The sequence below is a fragment of the Centruroides sculpturatus genome, unplaced genomic scaffold (genome assembly GCF_000671375.1).
Source record: "Centruroides sculpturatus isolate CEXI.00-Female unplaced genomic scaffold, Cexi_2.0 scaffold96, whole genome shotgun sequence".
Taxonomy (NCBI): domain Eukaryota; kingdom Metazoa; phylum Arthropoda; class Arachnida; order Scorpiones; family Buthidae; genus Centruroides; species Centruroides sculpturatus.
The window spans coordinates 788,590-808,224 of NW_019384376.1; the positions used below are offsets into that span (position 1 = coordinate 788,590).

General features: G+C 35.6%; 1 protein-coding gene across 1 annotated transcript in view; it reads right to left on the bottom strand.

Annotated features, from left to right (window-relative positions):
* Nucleotides 1-17,780, bottom strand: part of LOC111617135 — a 54,300-nt gene extending 36,520 nt beyond the window's left edge. The window contains exon 1 of the mRNA XM_023358474.1: nt 14,693-17,780. The gene's annotated coding sequence lies outside the window, so the exon portion shown is untranslated. The remainder of the gene's footprint in view (nt 1-14,692) is intronic.
* Nucleotides 17,781-19,635: the final 1,855 nt, after the last annotated feature.

The following is a 19,635-nucleotide window of genomic DNA, read 5'->3' on the forward strand; positions in this document are numbered from 1 at the left end:
CCTCGTGAGGACATTGTCCCGAAAGTTTAACCCGGATCTCCCAACATGACCAGTGGTCCCGCTGTGAGGAAATTGTCCATAATTTTCCTCATTTCAGTGACAGGTAGTACTCACGCTGAATACGTATCACTGGCTACTTATTATCGTCCTAGTACCCTTTAAAATACACCAAGAGGTAACCATTAATTACCTCACTTATGCTGGTATTCTCGTGTGCTACAGTTTCCGGACGGGATTTTTTTTTCTCCTCCAATCTACCTGATCGTAAAAGGTGGTGGTATCCGGGATTAATACCTCTTAAGGCACCAAAGGTATGCAATGGAGAGTGCTCTTACAAGGGGGACCCCCTTTCCAAAGCGCTCTTATACGGATTTTTCTGTATGAGGACTTCGATTCAACTGTTTCGTGTTCATTACAAGACTTTCATTACATAATTTTTGTTGATGGGCGTCAATACCAAAACGTGATAGGTGCTACACGCTGCGATAGTTTCAACACGTGGGGAACAATTCGTTTTCATGAACCACTAAGAATTCTAAACAAATTAAGCATGGGGGCACCGAATTATATCAACGTTTCGACTACGAAACGGTGACTAATCAGAACAGAGAAACAAGGGTGAGGTGTAAACATATGCTCACGTGCGTGACAATTATTGCTGTAATGATAGCAAGCGTAACACATGGCCCTATCGAAGTTTGTCAAATTCTCGTCATTCCTAGAGATAAACCCATTGAAATAACATGTGAGACCACTTTTGATCCGTCTGTTTATACTCCGAGTAAACAGATTTCATGTAAATATCCATGTTAATTGTAAACAGCCAGATTTAATTGAGCCGCTTTGGGGGAGGGGCGCCCGTCAGAAGGGGAGAACGAGGCGCCCTTTTAATTTATTTAGAGAACGTTCACCTTGGCCGCTCCGTTGACAGGTGCCGCTGTCGTCGTATGCCAGTTACTCGTATAAGACGGCCACCAATAAATCACCGAGCACTTCAAAAGGGTACAAATCACGCGAACCCTCAACCCCCACCACGTGCGGGGAAGAGGGTGGAGTAAAACACAACCGGAGACGGGCTAGTAACCGAGAAACACTAAACCCGTGCCAATAATGAGCTTAGTAAATGTCGTACAGAACGACGGGTCTGTGTGAGATGTCGATTGTGTGTACTGCCGTGACGTCAGCATAACCTTGTGGCGCGAGTTCCATCAGATATCCGCCCTTCTTCTCCCCCCATTTTTAATATCCCCGGCAAGCCGCCTATCGAGTTTCTAGTGATCCCGGGCATCAGATCCCAGTCAGACTGCCGTCTGCAGACAGACGCCGCCTGGTCAGAGGTCAAACCACTTGTTGCTTTTCCGCCATGGACGGGATGACGTCAGAAATGAGATAAAAACATCCGCGTCGGAGTAACCGCTCCACGTTTTTTTTAATACTCGTTTAAATCCATGTAATTATGAGATTATTGGGTGGATCCAAGAATGAAAAATGTAGATTTTCGTGTTTAATCCCCATCGATATCTTGAAACCAAGAGAGGGAGCGACGAAAAAAACGGGAGGCAAAAAAGTGAAGGTCATACCAGCTTCTGGGATACTCGCGAGCAAAGAAATAGTTGTGCAGAGTACTGTTTTCCATCCTATCCTTTGAACTAAAACAAGCAAATTTGCGTAACTAATCCCATAAAATTGAAAAAATTCCTTCAATTATTTGTGAATAATTCTTTCATTTTTCCAAAGTATTAAATATTTTCCCAATTTTTCGAAAATTCCCTCAACTACAATTTTAGGCGTATTCTATTCCCGAAATTTTCCCAAACAGCCTTAAAAATATCCCGATTTGTAAATATGGAAATCTTCGCAATTTTGTCAAACATCTCGAAAATTTCCCCAAATTCTCGGAAAATTCCCTTGTTTATAAACATTCGACAATTTCTAGCGTTAGGGTTTAAAAAACTTTCACGAACTTTACAAAAATTTATTAAAGAAATTTCCCCAATTCCGGAATTTATCCGAAAATTTCCTTAGAACTGCTTAAAAATCCAGAAATTTCCCTAAAGAAATTAAAATTTTTAAAAAAATTTCCTGTTTTTCGAAAACAATTTCCCTAATTTACTCTAATACAAAATAAAAGTTATGTTTATTTTCTTCCTGGAAAATTTGAATAAAGGAAAATTTTGGATTAATTGGGGAATTTTTAAAGGAATATTTTCATCATAAAGCTTCGCAGCATATCTAAAAACCAATAAATCTTGGAAAGAAAAAAAAAATTATGCTCTTTGCAGTTAACATATCGCACTCATTATAGAAGGAAAAAAATGAATAATTTTTTTGCCAAAAGGGGTATAAAGTAGGTAGGAGTCCATCCAGATAGGCTTTTATCTAGTGTTCCAAGAGGGAGGAACAAAAAAAAATGAGAATTGACACAAATTACAAGCAAGCCGTATTCTTATAGATAACATCGTACGAGAGAAAGTGACCGACAGATCTTTACTGACACATGCAGGGGGACGAGAGGACCCACGTGGGTTGTCTCCATCAATATACAGCAGTGTCTACCACATGTTGTCGGGCGAATTTATATCGTTTGTACCTGAAACCCCCTTTTAAATATAACTACAAGATAGTGGCCATCTTGTAATGTAGTTTCGAACCGTGAGGGGGGAGAAGCACGTGCTAGATGCGACATACGTCACTCGACGTAAGTGGCCCGGATGCCATTCCCACGTCGAACCGACCTGCCGGAAACCTTATGACTAATCAGGTGCAGCTGGAGGAAGATTTTGGATGATTGAGCGTGCTACATGAGGCGGATCCGACTCCATTTTTTTCTCGCTCCCCCTCCCGGTTTCTTAAAGGGGTTGGGCTAATTAGAACGGAGTAAGTGCTCCAAATTCGGATAATCCTACTCGGAGAGCGGTGGAGCGTGACCCCAACAAAAATCGGGCGGAGCCGGACATAAGTTCTGAAATGACGTAAGGACTTCTGTCGGGTTCCGGCGCGAGCTGGGCGCCACCTAGACCGAAATTTCGGAACCGTGCCGCCTCTGGCCCGCTACTAATTAAGAAAATGCGTGGCGGAAGTACAACGGGCTGGCAGTTCTTGTTCGCGCCACGTGACCCGTACCGAGTGAATGGTGCTGTTCCACTTTTTTTCCCCTTCTCTTCTCTAGAGTGGCTCGTCCCGTATAAAAAGAGGAATTTTTCCAACAATGACAAGAGGCCAGCGTAAAATCAGAACTGTCAAGTGGATAGGATAGATAAATGAATGCAGAGCTGTTTGATAGGGTTGAAAGTCAGCCAATGTCAACAATCTAGTATTTCTGTTGCTGCTGATTAGAAATGAAACAACACACGTGCTATTTCCGGATATGCAGGGTGGAGTCTGGAAAGTTTTATTCTATAATCACACATTCTTTTGCTTCTTTTTTCTCAGCTTCTTTTTTATCTTCTCGAGCTATTTTAATTCCTAAAAACTACCCTTTTTCGGGGTGCAGCCGGTAAAAAAAGCGCGTCACGATTTTAATAAAAGCCACCCCATCCAAAATATGCAAAAATAAAAATTTTCACTCATCTAAACACTCCGAATCACAGGGTAGAGAGAGATTTGTCAAAGTAAGGCATTAATCACGCATCACGCGTGATTGGAGTGGATGCCAGAGCTCCGCCCAACCTTCTTAACCTAATTTTTTTTTCTTCTTCTTCTTTTGAAAAATCGGCTCCTTCCCATTCCGTCCCTAATTATGCAACAGCAATTTACGACTGCATAAGTTCATTAAAAATGGCGCCAGACGTCTGCATCCGAATCAATTTATTCGCGTGCATCGACGGATATCAAATAAATTAAAATTCAAGAAAAGAAAAAAAGTAGACCCGATGGGATATCATCGCAGCGGGAGACAGGTTTTACAGAGGGATAGAATGGGTGGTCCCTGCATATTCCGGCTGTGGGCCCCAGGGCTATAGGACCCACTAATGAAGTGGAAGGCTGCTACCGGAATATTAGCACTTCTCTTTTAAATCATTCCATTGGACAAGGTGAATTACGCTGTGTACTTTTGGCTGAAGGGCAACACGGTAGCCGTTCCAACCTCTCATTTATACATCACACGAAACTTGCCCAAATCTCTCTAGAATACTTGCAAACTACTTCCCACAGTCTTGTCTTCACTAATTTTCAACAAATTAGCCCTTTGCAAAGTGTTGAAGCACTTTGTACACTCAAACTGTGCAGAGTTTCTTGTCTTTCACAGTTTCTTGCTCCATTCTAGAACCGATTTTTCTATAAAATCTCTAGTCTACTGTAAGTGATAGACAAATCCAACAAATGGCACCCGTGGAAAATATTGTTTTTTTCTTGTATTCCGGTTCTTCTTTATTATTAATTTAGGTATTGTATATAAGATTTTAGCAATGCTAGAAGCGATTCAACGAAGAAGAGAGAATCTTCACACGTAAAGAAACACGTAATTATCAGAAATGGAAGACTATAAACACACTGAAACTTCACACTTTTAAACACCCACGGAACAATTTCAAAATTAATTTTTTTTTTTATATTCAAAACGCCTAAAAACGCATACCAGACTAATTTTAAAAAATACCCTTTTCTATCATCACCCAAACAAAAATCAAAATTGGACACTTAACACCACCAAAAAAATAACCTCAAATGTTTTTGAGTTACTAGTTTGTGTAACCCCTTCACGTCGATAAGGATTTCTAAAGAAACGAATGCATTCCATAAATTCTAATTGGGTAACAAACGTAACTAATGAAGTAACCCATACTAAGAATCCCTCTCGAGTGGTCCCAAGTTCAAATTTCGTTTCTCACAAGAGAGGAAACGAGTAAACGTACTTCCTTCTCGTTTCGGAGTATGCGTAACAGAGCATTTTGGCCCCCGTAACGTCACCCGAAAATAAATTTATCGATAGAATGACACCTGTAACGAGGTAGCCCTGCTTTTGAGAATGCAAACGATGCAGCCGGCGGCCACCAACAGGGGTAGAGTTTCTGTGTTATGAATATGTATCCCGTCTCGAGGGGGAGCGAGTAAAAGCTGTAGAGGAGGGAGGGGATGGTGATTTTGCGTGACAATTTGCGTAAATGCAACGTAACAGAATAATAAGTTTGATCTCACCGACGGAAAAAATGTTTACCATTATTTTTTTTTCTTTGGTGATCCGGGTTTAATGATTTTCCGCGTTAAAGACCTACTTTTACGAATTAGAAAACGAGAACCCTGAAACAAATCGCCTGTTAAAAAGAAGAATTTGGAATTCTGACAGGGAGGAAATGATTCAAATCTACTAGAAAGGTCAAAGGTTATTTAAAAAAACAATGCATTCGTCATAATCGATTCGTAGATCCCAGAAATGGGTATTAATGGCCACACTTTAAGGTAACTCGTAGTGTTTTTTTAGTGGTAAAAGCTCAGTAGCCTTCGAATACTACTGAAAACTACTAAATTTTGCATGACAGTAATCAAGCTAGCCGCATTCAATTCAGGTTAACCATTTAAAAGAAGCTGAGGATGGAAAATCACGACACATTTCTTAGATTGTAGGCCTCATCCCGAGACAAAATAAAGGTAGAGGGGTATAAATCTAAATCTAATTACCCGATGTCCAACAGAGGGAGAGTCATTGGCATTTAACAGTACCATTTACATGTCAAGAGATAGGGTTAGTTAAAATAACACTTAGAACCCTACCGAGCACGAGCGCGAGTCGAAGGATCAGGGAGCTAAATCAACCCCCCTTCAGTCACTTTCTTTTTTTTATTGTAAAGCAGGTGAGAGAGTCAAAAAGGCGAATTCTTTCCAACGCATTTTTGCCCGTCTACATCTATCGTTACGACTCCTGTCTGTCCTGATTTCAAGTGTTTCTCTTCTTATCCACGTGATAAGTGTCGAGGTCAAAGTTCGTTAGGTCACAAATTTCCAGGAAGACGTCAGAAGATGGGTTCCATCTATCTTTTTTTTTTTTCTTCTTCTTCCTTTTGCTTTTCCCTCCGAGACTGTTATCGGAGGCCGCCATCTTTACTGTTTTCGGTGGATCTTATCTAAACAGAGCAGCTTCCGTAACAGTTGGTTCCGGACGAAGATATTTACGTTCTGCGTCTTTGGAAAAATAAAAAAACATAATAATAATAAAAATTACTGCACTTCAGTCGCGCGCGTTGGAAAGAGACCTTCGGTAAAATCGAGATACTTTGTCCAAATTTGCTTATCATTCATCCCCTTATCTCATCATCCTTCGTAAACTAGCAATCAGTAAGTTCTCGAGCATCTTATTCATCCATCAGAGTGACGACACTCGAAAGTGTCACGCTCTTCATCGTGAGAAAACGTCACTCCCCCGACGCATCTTATCTTTTAAAAAAATCTAGACCCAGTCGCGGGTTCGAATCTTCCGAGAAAGATTTAGCGATAAAGAATTGCGTCCAATCTTACTCCAATGCCGAATTAGGGGGTAATTTTCGTATTGTATAGTGTATTTCTAACAATAAACGCAGGTTAATTCTTCAAACATCGCTCGAAGGACACTTAGTGACAATCATAAGGAGTGTAGATCTTATTTTTCTGGTTAACACGAAGGTTCAAGTAGACTCCCTTCATCGCGTCAAACTTTTGTACACGCACTTCTACAACCGTCTTCTATGGTTTCGTATAAAAATACACACTAAATACCTCTCGTATGTAATATTTTTGAAGAGATTTAATATCTAAACGTTTAAAAAAACGCGATCTGTACGGATGCAAATGAAATTCGTCCACAAAAAGTCCGATCCAAATCACCCCAAGCGTGCTAATCACGTGACGCTTCATTTGCATAAACCAGACGTTCTCCAAAGACAAGAAGTGATGTTAACAGAGTCAAAGCCACGTCTAAAAAATTTAACTCTTAAAAAAAAGAAACGAGAACAGCAAACGGCTCCGTGCCGATTAAAGCAATCACCTTTCCGAGAAGTGGCGAGATTATGCAAATGAATGCATAGTTTGGTTTCAGTGCTGCCAGGCACCGGTCTCGACCGCTGCAAGATCTTTTTTGGACGGTCGGGTCGGCGGAAAAATGGCTTAAAAAGTCGAAAAGGAGACGATGAAGGAATGTCTGGAATCGGATTCTTTGATGTCGAGCGGCAGTCACGGGGGTCAAAGGAGGATGTTATTAATTAGGCCTGGCTGGTCAGCAGCCAAATAAATTGCTTCCAGCAGGGACGCCCATTACTTATGTCGATGGTGGCTCTTCCTACCGGACACACGTGCAACTACGATCGGTACTAAGTGGCTTTAACAGATCTTCCCCGTGCTACGTGACGAAGTTTAAGATCCTCGTGTGTTCTTCTGTCAATGGCGATCTTCTGAATGACCTTATATGGCGCTCTTCTTAAATTTTCCCCAATCGATAGTGGATAATATAGGCCTATATTTGTTCGCTATAATCTAACTACAGGTGGCACATCAATACAAAATACAATGTGCCCATTTTGGTTGAATCCGTAAAAAAATGGCGTTGTCAAAGAATGCCAAAAATATCACTCGGAGCAAAATGCCCACAAAAATATGATTTTCATAAAATGAAATGATCAAAATAATAAACTACAGTAGGAAGCAAAGGATCCACAATCATCATTTTAACTAATTAGCCACAGGAACGTAATAACCACGAAAGTGAAATTGTCCATAACATGGAGTGGACCTCCATCGAAGAAGACGAATAATCACTATGGGAGAGAGAAATCCAGAGCAAAGAAATTCCCCGTAGCAACTTGGAAGTGGAATAAAGAACAAAGTTTAAAAAAATACGGAAATGTCAATCGTCCAAATGCCCATTTCCACCTGTTAACTATCTCTTAAACTCGCTTAATTACAGAGGCTAATTTATGACGAGTTCAAGAAGCAAAACAAACAAACAACAAAAAAAGGCGGCAAAAAAAGAATTAAAAGAGAATTTAAAAAGGATCAGAGAGTTTTCGAGTGAAAAACAAACTTTACGATCAATTAACTTCATTCCGTGAATCTGGAGACGAGTCGGCTCAATTCTAAACCTCTCGCATTTCTCGTCGAGATCTCTTCATTAGAGTCTAAATAATTAACCCTCGCAACCTATCCGGGTCAAGGGTCACCAGTTTTGGCAAGGTCGACGGCTACCGACTTTGCCCTTCTAGGAACCGCCAGCGGAAAGACCAGTTTTGGGTCTCGCTCTGGTAAAATTCTACTGGAATTCGAACCCGATACAACCGCTTTCGAACCTTGCGAGAGTTCCAATCCCATGGTACCGGGTTCGAATTCTGCGAATCGATCGAATGGGCGAGGGATTTCAGACTTGCATTTTTTCTTTAATAAATTCGAACCCATTTGTGAAGTCCTTGAAAGCTCTATCTCGTGAAGCGTGTAATGTTTATCCACAAACACAGGAAGATGACGTTTCCTCTAGTTAACCGGACGGTCCAGAGATGGCAGCACAACCTTCCGCGAAGGTAAAGATGCTACTGAGGTTGAGCGATTTCTAGGTATTTGGCTGTTGAAACAGGATGCAATATGTGGTTATCACAAGAAGCTCTGGCGACAGGAAGTCTCTGTACTTCATTCGTCTCGACCCTCCCTCGTAAATATTTCATGAAAATACCACAGAAACAATCGAACACTCCCGTGAATGATCCAAATAAATTTCAAATTCACTTTAACAGCCGCAAACCGCGCGATTACCCCATTCTCCACTTACCGCCATCTATCGTTCGATACTGTAACTAAACGGTCAATAGTTTTAAAAACAAATGGGAGGATTCACGACGCTTCGAAAATTTTCTTTCGTTCGCCTCTCCAATAACTCGTAGCCATCTTGAACTGTTAAATAAATATTAGTTATTCCCTAGAATATTTGTTCGGGAGAAGTAGCCATGAGCAAACAAGCTTAATTTACATAATTATGGTAAAAAAAAGTCTCAGTCGTACTGAATTACACATTAAATCCTTCAAGTGACCGACCGCGCTTAAATTTATGTGCCTTGACGTCAGCGGTGTTACCAAAAAATCTTTTTACTTCGCACTTTCATGCCATCTGTTAACCAATAACGGAACTAATAATGGGTGAATCTTTATATGGCACCGTAAATATAACCTGGTAGGTGAAGATAAAAGTGGTCGTGCGAAGAGGCGCTTATGCTAGCAGACGACGTAACAATGAGAAGAATGTCAATCATCCCAGGTCAATGCCTTCTGAAGGCTCTCTCGCGCGCTCTTAAACCTACCGCAATGCGTCTGCACTGTGCAGCAGCAGGACCCATTTTCTTTAAAAATAAAATCATTTATAGGTTCTTCAGTAAGGAACACAATTTTCAACTGATTACGTGTGGTTTCGGGTTCGAATACCTTTCCATTTCAGCATCGTTAACGCTATTTTTCGTTTCTGGAGACGAATTTTAACACCTCTTTATGACGCTACGATGCTTAACGTTTTAACTGAAAAAGGCCAAACAAAATGGGCGAATATTTTTAGATACGAAGCGAAATTTGTGTACTCGAAATATACCAGTAATTCAGCGTGTTTGCAGGCCTGCTTATGCGCATTCAGTTCTAACACTTGTAAATTATTTATGAGCAAAGAGGAGGATTACGTTTTATTTATTTTTACTTGTACGGCTTAAGTATGTATGTACATTTAAATGGACTATCCTACAGAAATTACTTATATACCCATACTTAAAGTACAGGTATTCATTGTATACGTGAAGTATTATTCACAATTATACGGGTATTGGAAACTAGTAATTGCAGGGGTGCTTTCTTGTAAATCTACTAGTAATCAGTAGTATCATAATGAGTAATACTACTCATTATGAGTAATGTGAAGTCCACTGTACACAGGTGTACACAAACTGCAAACGATACGAGACACATTGACTAGCGTTTATGAAAACAGTCGGCCAGAACAGAACACCAGTGTCGATGCAATAATGAAAAAAAGGGGTAAATCACTGCACAAGTGCAAACTACTTTACGCAATAACAAATCGAGTTCCGTGTTACAGTTACATAAGAAGAGAAGATCGCTTCCCTTTTTTTAAGCTTCACTTTGGTCAAATAACGTGACCGTCGGTGCACAAATGGCACCGATAGAGCGGGTGTAAAATTTCTAACGACCAGTTATGCAAATGGAGAGATTATACAGATGCATAGTTATGTAAATGAACTAAAAGCAGGAAGCTGTAATAGTCAAACCAGGAATGCTATCCTGTGTGAGATTATTCTTCTTCTTCTTCCTCCTCCTCCTCCTACTCCACTTCTTATACCTTCCATATAATGCTAGCAATTCGGTAAAGAAGGAAAATTTAATAAACACAATTGTTTATTTTAATTTTAACTACGTATCAAATATTTTCATTCGAATTTTCTCCTTTATTAACTCTTTTAAGTGCCAGATTCCAGAGTTTTTCTACGAATTTTTCGTGTCCATTTCATTTCGCACGTGTCGTTCGTATTATAAATTTTTGTGTCGTTTCAGTGTCGATTTCGTTTTGTTTTTTTAAACCACGTGTTTTTCCCCTCACGTGTTCGTTTCGTGTCTATTTCTCCCACGAACTGATTAATTATATTTATTTTTGGTGTTCATTTTCGCCCCATTTTTTTACACGCGGAAAGCACGTGTTATTCTTCCAATTTTAATTTTTCACAAGCTTCATAAAGCAATTCTATTACTTTTATATTTAGATTGTGCACGAGAATGTAAATTTAGAATTCTCGCGTATAATCTAATATTAAAAGCAGCAGAACATACTTTATTATGGTTTATATATACAGTATATAATTGCATACAAATAAATAGACTTAAACCATAAGAAAATTAAAAATTTAATTTATCCATAAAACTTAAATATACACATCATAATATAAACTTAATGAAACAGAGGGAATAAACATTACATAATTATTGACCGGTAACTCTTAAAATTATTGTTAGTTTATACACAGTTTCATAATTATATTTATTTTTAAAAAATATATTACGCTTAAAATTTTAATATTTAATGACATTATAGTAAAAAAAATTCATTTAAATTTATTATATAAATAATTCAGTAATAAATATTACATACAAAAATTTAAACTATAACTAGAAAAATAAAATAAAATAATGAATAAAAATTCTTAAAACCATTCACAGATGGCGCTATGGGTTTTTGTCCCATTTTTTCCAAAACAAGCAAGCCATTCATTCAACTCAAACGTAGTAATTTGTGCCAGGGAACCTTATCCTGAAGAGAAATGTTCAGTAATTCAATTCAAGGTTATCGCGAGATCGTAGTACAATGACGCAAGAAAACGAAATTTTCAGTAGATTTTCGCGTATATATTCCCTAATATTTCGAATTATCTGCCACGAAATAGGCGGAAAAAAAAATGTCATAATAACTACTTAAATTAGTCATGCTAAAACTGGCGTTATTCACTAGGATGTGAATAAATTCATTAGCGCAAAACCCGATGTTACGCGCGTAACACATTACCGAAAATGACTTCACGTTACTGATTCACCTTCGAAAGACTTGTAGCGAGCGTAACTCTAAAAACTTGTCGTTTTATTAAATATATATATATATATATATATATATATTTACAAATTCAAAAGATTTTTCTCACCTACCACAATTTGACACCCACGTTTATATGGGAAGGAACAGCCAGTCACCAGAACTAGGTCAAGAACTCGTACTAGTTATGAGCCACGTGATTCCTACGTGGCGTCATGCAGTCTATCGGCACGTGTGCCAATCACGTGACCGATGACACTTAAATATTCCGAATCGTCTGGCGTTGCGTCACCAAGCCGACGCCAAATGGGCCCGATGACCCAAAAATCTTTTTTTCTTCTTTCTTTTTTTTTGTTTTTTTTTTTGTTTTCTCAAATCTCGCGGTATCGCGCGTAACGCCCCTAAAACGGCGGGAATGGCGCGAGATAAATTCGAAGAATTTCCGCGAGTGTCTCGAGGATGCTATAAAAAAAATAATAATCGAATTTTTTCCCTCCTCTTCTGGGGGAGGGAACGTGACGTTTGGCAAAAATTCCGATCCCTGGGAGGGTCGATGATGTCGAAATTTCTGATTTTTTCAAAAATATTTTAAGAGTCTGGCCACCTGTTTTTCATACCGAGCCAACTTTTTCTTGTATGTACAGGTATATCTTCAAGGTCAAAACGAGTTTCCCGCGCTCTAGTCTGACCATAGTACTCATTGAGGGTCATAATTTACATAACAGAAAAATTTTCAAAATTCGCTTCTCGCGCTCGCCAATCGTCCAAACCATCATTTCCAAAAATACTAATTAATAGCTAATCGCGCACCGAATTGTTATATTTTACTACCTGTGACGTCACGCAGGCCTCCCCTCTTCCTTTTCGCGCTCGATAATTGAAACAGCAAACACGTGATTCGATTTACTACGCCAAAAAATCGAAATGATATAACGTAACAATACTAATATCGTAACTATTATAATAATATAAATCTCTTTTCGGTGACGTAACAATACCGTTCAACACGCGAAAACTCGATTAGTTATAAACGAAATTTTTGTATCATAATAATAATAATAAATTAATCATCGAATTAGATATGTAATCGATTACTTGTGACATCATAATAGAATTAATTTGAATTTTTACGTAACAATAGAATTGTCCTCAATGAAAAATCGAGTATTAATTTTTTCTTCCTTTTCTTTCTTCTGTACATATAGGACTACTGTATATAAAAAAATACTCAATTGTTTGATCACTGGTGTGACTTTTTTTCAAATACGAAAAAATGTCAACGAGATAAAATAGATCACACTTGTTAGTCTAATAACAACAAACTAACCCTAAGTGATCCATTGTGATATCACAATAGAATATGCAACGTAGAAACAAAAGAAAAACCTTCTAAGAAGTACTATCTAACACTACACAAACACTAGATTTTATTATTAAAACTGGATAAAACTAAATCACACTCCTCAAATTACACGAGAAAAAGTCTAAAACACCACCTCCGACTTCTATTGTTCTTTCAATGTCTCATTTGGCGCCTTATTTATAACGTTTTTTACTCCAAATTTATTATAAAATAATAATTATTAACCCCTTAACTATCAATAAATCTCGTGTGATGTCATAGAAATTTCGTAAATCTCGCGTCATCCAGAATTCAACACGACATTAAAATCGTCACAATAGATCGATACACGGTTAATTGTTTCCAGTCAGCGATATTGTGACGTAATAATAGTTTGATAACTCTTCTCTTTATGCGTAACAATGAGATTAAAACGAAACAATAATAATAAATCTGCTTAAAATATCGTGTGACGTAATAATAAAACGAAGATGCACAGTACATTTTTTTGTGATTTTTTTAAATAAAATGCAGAAATTATTGCCTGGCTTTTGGTACGACAAATACTTAAGTTTAGTGGAAACAACATGTAGTATTGTTTCCATCGGGGTGCGTTTAAAAATTTTTATATCCGATTTTTTCGTCCGACGTCACACCGAATTAAAACATATTGAAGTGTTCTCGAATGCACAAAAATCTTCCAATGACGTCATCACCTCAAGGACAGGCCTAGAATTTTCGTTCGCATTAAACTACGTCTTTAATAAATCCAAAGAAAAAAATACGAAATCGATTTTATTTCAAAAATTCAACGCAAAAAATCGAAAAAATTCCCATACGAAACTGACAAATAATCGATTCGTGACGTAATAATCGCGATTAAATTCTCTTCTTTCGATTAATTTCGTAGTTAAGTAATTATAACACGTGGAAGTGAATTCTTCGCGTTTTTTTGTATTAAAATAGAAAATTTTAGAGCAGTTTAAACAGAAGAAACAGCAGCACAATCGAAGCTGTTTGTGCAGAAATAGAACTTTAAACCTACAAATACGATGCATTTAAAATCGATTTTAAGTACTTTGGAGCCTTTTTGATGCTACAAAAACAAAATTTTAAGTAAATTAATCGATAATCGATTATAAAAACGATTTTCTTGCAGCTTACATAACCAATTCCGTGAAACGAATTAAGTGAGAAATACGCGACAAGATGGCCTCAAAATTAAATTAAACGGGATATATCCGATTCGACGGTGGATAAAATCGAATCGAGCGCTTTCGACCCGACGACAGAGTAATTTTTTAAATATTTTTTTAGAAGTTGGGAGCAATTAATCGATTAAGATCGACTGGATAATCGCGTGGAATAAGCGGGAGAGCAGCAACGCCACGAGCCCAGTTTATCCCATTTAATCGGACACGTGACCGTCTCCGAATTGTTAGCGACTGTTAAGACGACTGCAAATGAATTAATCGAGCGATAAATCGATTATCGAAACCATCAAAATGGCGGAAAGACAGCAGACGACGTTCGTTTATGGCGGGAAACCCGACAACCATCTTTCGACCTTTATAATCGAAACGAATAAACAAACGTGAAGACAATTACATCGATTTAAACTGTGTCAAAGGTTAATTTTCTTTGTTGGGTAAACTTTAACACAGTTTAGGACACCGAATAACCCTTTAATCGGCGGAAATCGAAGACGATAGGAAACGTTCCTAACCCTAAAGTCGGGACCAGTGTTTTAAGCGGTTTATGGCACCAGACATTACATTACTATGCCCCTTATCGGTCTAACAATGCCTTAAAAAACTTACCAAAATTTCCAAGATGGAACACTTTCGGGGGTAGAACGATTCGTGGATAAGCGATCCACGTTGAACGTCAACAGAAACTAGAACTGCGCAGTTGCTAAATCGAGTTTCCTGGAGGGGAGGAGATACCAAAAGTGGCGAAGTGCGGACGAGGCAACAATCGATTTTTTTGTTAAATAATCGATCGCTTAATAATTATTATTTTTATTATTAAATTCTAATTATATAAGCTAATAAGTTGACCATTCTATTATCAAACTATTTTTTAATATAAATTATATATATTTATTTTTTTTTAAAATATATATAGTACTAGTTAAAATTGGCTTCGTTTTGTTAAGTTCACGCCACTTTTCGCTTAAATTTTTAAAAAATAATCGATTTCGGAATGAAATTAATCGATTTATCGACACGTTCGTTGTGACGTTTTAATTGTTTAAACATCGCCAGTGTTTGATTGTTACGTCACTGGAGATCAAAATTAATCCATTTCTTAATTGTTTGAAACGGATTAAGTATTGTTACTAGCCTGTGACGTCGGTAATTAAAATTTATTTACATTTTTTTTAGCATTTCGAATGAATTTTTGACGTGTTTTTTTAGATTCTATTCCATATTTTTCTTTTAAATTAGACAGAAAACAATGTTAAAGATCGAGTTTAAAAATTATTTTAACGCGATTATTAATCGATTAATAACTTGAGTTAAAATTAAGATAAAATTCTGTTAATAGTTTAGTTTAAGGAAATTACAAGGCTTCTATGCATCTAACAACAATAAAGCCCTATTGAACCTTTAACATTAATTAAAATAATTAAAATAAATGCATATAAACTTTAAGAATTCGTTAAATAATTAATTTTTAAAATAAAAATTCAAAAAATACTCTTCTGAATCTGTTTATTGTTAACTTCAAGCATGGCTTGTGACATCACAATTTTTTTTATTTATATTTTATTAAATTAACATTTAAAAAATGCAAAATATTTTAAATGCAAAATAATAATAATAATAATAACAAAAATAATTTCTTACAATTTAACAATTAAATATAAAACAATTTTTTACGTATAATAAGCTTGTGTATATAAGTATACACAATAAGCGAATTTATATTTAGAATTTACAATTAAAAATATTTACTTTAATTTACTGATAACGGCACAGATTTAAATCTACAATTAATTTAAATTTATAGAAAAATTTTAAACTCAAATTTAAATTTTTAACCCGATTTATATTAAATATGGCATCACACAAAGTCCATTATGACGCGACAAATAACACAGAAAAAATATTTTTCTTCTTCCATTATTACGTCACAAATCATTTTTAAAAAAGTTTCAATTATGACGTAACAATGTTGCCGTTCTGTCAAAAAAAATTTTATAACAAAGAATTCTAATTTCATTCGTTTAAAAAATATTTTTTGTCTTTTAAAAAGCAATTTTTTAAGCTTGTAATTTAATTTTTACGTGAAGATCACCCCCCTAAAAATAAATTTTTGGGGACATCTCCAAAAATTGTAGTTGTTCTATATCTTAAAATTAAAACCTGCGAGTTAGAAATTGGAGGGAGAGAGGAAACAGATTTAAAAAATAAATAAATAAAAAATACAGAGCAATTTAAGAACTTAACACAATTGAAACTTGATAATCCCGAACCACCTCTTTTCGGTGCCATCACCAGATTGCTATAATTAAGAGGGCGTATATCCTAAACAGAAACCTTAAACAACATTAAGAAATAATTAAGAAAAAAAGTGACGATAAAATAATTAAATTTAAGCATTTTATCCCATCTCCGCCCCTTTAAATTTACGACTTATTCGCAAATTTAAAGGTTTTTAAAGCGTTAAAACACATTTTAAGCCATTAAACACGCCTCGAACCAATAAAAAGAAATCAATTTTGGCAACAGTAAACTGAACTACGACTCAAAAAATCTCAACTATTTTCTAGTATTAACGATCTTGTCGGGGCACGAAATTAAAATCGGCGAAAATTTCGACTTTTAATGGCATTTGCAACACGAGGGACCTTCAGGAGGAAGGTTAATTAACCGAAGACAGTAATTGGAATATAGTTAATTAGTTAATTAACTAGTTTAAAAATTTAATTAATGTTAATAAACAACACAAATATCGCATCCAATAATTCATAAACCAGGTTGATAACATTACCCGGAAGTTCAGAAAAAGCAATAATATACATTAAAGAAATTGTTTCGACTGAAAGGGGTAAAAAAGAAATTAAATAAATAAATAACAAACGTTTCCCATTCTATACGCTAATTAAGTGCACTAAACGATGAGGTAATTACATTAACACAACTGGAAAAAGTTACGCAAAAACTCACCCCCTTCCCACCGCACTAATGCCGAGTGTTATTTTTATTTTATTTATTTATTTTTTTTCTAAAGGGGGAGACTTAGTTCGGAGCGGATTTAAAAACAAGATCGATAAGATAACAGGGCAAGGATATTTCGTAAATTTGGAATTATAAACTCACCTGGTAGAGGAATGGGATCGAAAAACAATAGTAGAGTTCGATGCTCCGACAAACAGCTTTGGAGTCATAATGGAAAGAGCAAGAGTGAACGCAGCACAGGTCCACCCTCCAGTTTGTTCGATGCCTTGTCGACCCTGTCTCTGATTGGCTGGCCATGTCAAATATTAACATAGCTGGCATTCCACAAATGCTTGGGAACTGGTAGTAGAAACGAGACCGGCTGACTTTCTGAATGAAGTCCGAACCGCTACTTTTACACAATAATGCCCCGCATTCCGCTTCTAAAAAGCTGTTTGTTTTTTGTTTTTCTTTTAGAATTTCTGCACTTTTTCATCCTCCACCAGATTACAGAAACATCTTCGTAGTGTTTTAACGCTTTAAAAGTACATGGAAATTAACACACGCGCTCACAAAATTGCACTTCGAGGCTCTTACCATGTTTATTTCCACCTAAAAAATCGTAAATAAATAGATTTCCAGCTATTATTACAACTTTTACTTTCTCGAATTTCCCTAATTCTAAACGAAAAATCCCTACAGTTAAAAAATACAGGCGGTGATATTAACACACACTCTTTATTTAATAATTAAATATGAAATTGTCCATAACATGGAGTGGACCTCCATCGAAGAAGACGAATAATCACTATGGGAGAGAAAAATCTAGAGCAAAGAAATTCCCCGTAGCAACTTGGAAGTGGAATAAAGAACAAAGTTTAAAAAAATACGGAAATGTCAATCGTCCAAATGCCCATTTCCACCTGTTAANATTATCAAACTATTTTTTAATATAAATTATATATATTTATTTTTTTTTAAAATATATATAGTACTAGTTAAAATTGGCTTCGTTTTGTTAAGTTCACGCCACTTTTCGCTTAAATTTTTAAAAAATAATCGATTTCGGAATGAAATTAATCGATTTATCGACACGTTCGTTGTGACGTTTTAATTGTTTAAACATCGCCAGTGTTTGATTGTTACGTCACTGGAGATCAAAATTAATCCATTTCTTAATTGTTTGAAACGGATTAAGTATTGTTACTAGCCTGTGACGTCGGTAATTAAAATTTATTTACATTTTTTTTAGCATTTCGAATGAATTTTTGACGTGTTTTTTTAGATTCTATTCCATATTTTTCTTTTAAATTAGACAGAAAACAATGTTAAAGATCGAGTTTAAAAATTATTTTAACGCGATTATTAATCGATTAATAACTTGAGTTAAAATTAAGATAAAATTCTGTTAATAGTTTAGTTTAAGGAAATTACAAGGCTTCTATGCATCTAACAACAATAAAGCCCTATTGAACCTTTAACATTAATTAAAATAATTAAAATAAATGCATATAAACTTTAAGAATTCGTTAAATAATTAATTTTTAAAATAAAAATTCAAAAAATACTCTTCTGAATCTGTTTATTGTTAACTTCAAGCATGGCTTGTGACATCACAATTTTTTTTATTTATATTTTATTAAATTAACATTTAAAAAATGCAAAATATTTTAAATGCAAAATAATAATAATAATAATAACAAAAATAATTTCTTACAATTTAACAATTAAATATAAAACAATTTTTTACGTATAATAAGCTTGTGTATATAAGTATACACAATAAGCGAATTTATATTTAGAATTTACAATTAAAAATATTTACTTTAATTTACTGATAACGGCACAGATTTAAATCTACAATTAATTTAAATTTATAGAAAAATTTTAAACTCAAATTTAAATTTTTAACCCGATTTATATTAAATATGGCATCACACAAAGTCCATTATGACGCGACAAATAACACAGAAAAAATATTTTTCTTCTTCCATTATTACGTCACAAATCATTTTTAAAAAAGTTTCAATTATGACGTAACAATGTTGCCGTTCTGTCAAAAAAAATTTTATAACAAAGAATTCTAATTTCATTCGTTTAAAAAATATTTTTTGTCTTTTAAAAAGCAATTTTTTAAGCTTGTAATTTAATTTTTACGTGAAGATCACCCCCCTAAAAATAAATTTTTGGGGACATCTCCAAAAATTGTAGTTGTTCTATATCTTAAAATTAAAACCTGCGAGTTAGAAATTGGAGGGAGAGAGGAAACAGATTTAAAAAATAAATAAATAAAAAATACAGAGCAATTTAAGAACTTAACACAATTGAAACTTGATAATCCCGAACCACCTCTTTTCGGTGCCATCACCAGATTGCTATAATTAAGAGGGCGTATATCCTAAACAGAAACCTTAAACAACATTAAGAAATAATTAAGAAAAAAAGTGACGATAAAATAATTAAATTTAAGCATTTTATCCCATCTCCGCCCCTTTAAATTTACGACTTATTCGCAAATTTAAAGGTTTTTAAAGCGTTAAAACACATTTTAAGCCATTAAACACGCCTCGAACCAATAAAAAGAAATCAATTTTGGC